This window comes from Pteropus vampyrus, unplaced genomic scaffold (genome assembly GCF_000151845.1).
Source record: "Pteropus vampyrus isolate Shadow unplaced genomic scaffold, Pvam_2.0 Scaffold95, whole genome shotgun sequence".
NCBI classification, from domain to species: Eukaryota; Metazoa; Chordata; class Mammalia; order Chiroptera; family Pteropodidae; genus Pteropus; species Pteropus vampyrus.
Window position 1 is genome coordinate 4,451,274 of NW_011888876.1, and position 797 is coordinate 4,452,070.

The following is a 797-nucleotide window of genomic DNA, read 5'->3' on the forward strand; positions in this document are numbered from 1 at the left end:
TCAAGGACTCCAAAGTAGGGAGCATAAACAACCTTAATTCCTGCAGACACATTAGGTGGGCGTCCCCTTTACAGGTGAAAAAACTGGGATGCAGAGAGGCAACCTGTAGGGCTCCAGACTCTTCAGCACCCTGGAAGGGGGCTCACCACAATGGCGTTGGCCAAGGCATTGACTCGGCTGATAACATCTTGGCGGGGCCATGACTGGGCATCCTGCAGCCGCCGATAGGTCTCTGCCAAGGAGGGGATGCCAGGCTGGGTCCTGGGCAACACTCTGCCCAGAGGTGCCCCACCCACCGTGTGCTGCTCAGGGGAGGAAGAGCAGTTTGACGACCGTGTGTCTGGAGTCTACACACGGTGTTCTAGGTGGGGAAACAGAGGCATAGAATGGCAAAATCGCTTGCCCAAGGTCACAGAGCTGGGATTCACCCCCAGGTCTGTCCGGTCCCAGCAACCTGTAGTCTAAACTCTCTGGAGGCCCTGAGACTGAGAATACTCTGAACCCCCAGGCTGTGCCAACTGCTCTCTGTCCCTCAGCCTACAACGGTCCATACCCAGCTTCCCCGTCAGCAGAGCCGGGGGCTCAGCCAGGGCGCACCTGTCCGGTAGCAGCAGAGGAAGGGTCGGAGCTGCAGGCAGGGCAAAGAGCCCTCCGTGCCGGGTCCTGGGTCCCACGTTGGGCACTCCTCCGAGGGCACTGGCGGGGGTGGGAGAGATGTCAGGGCTGCACTCTGACTCCCCAGCGGTCCCAGTGACCCACTGGCCTGCCCGTTCGGGCCTTGAAGGCACTTGCACATG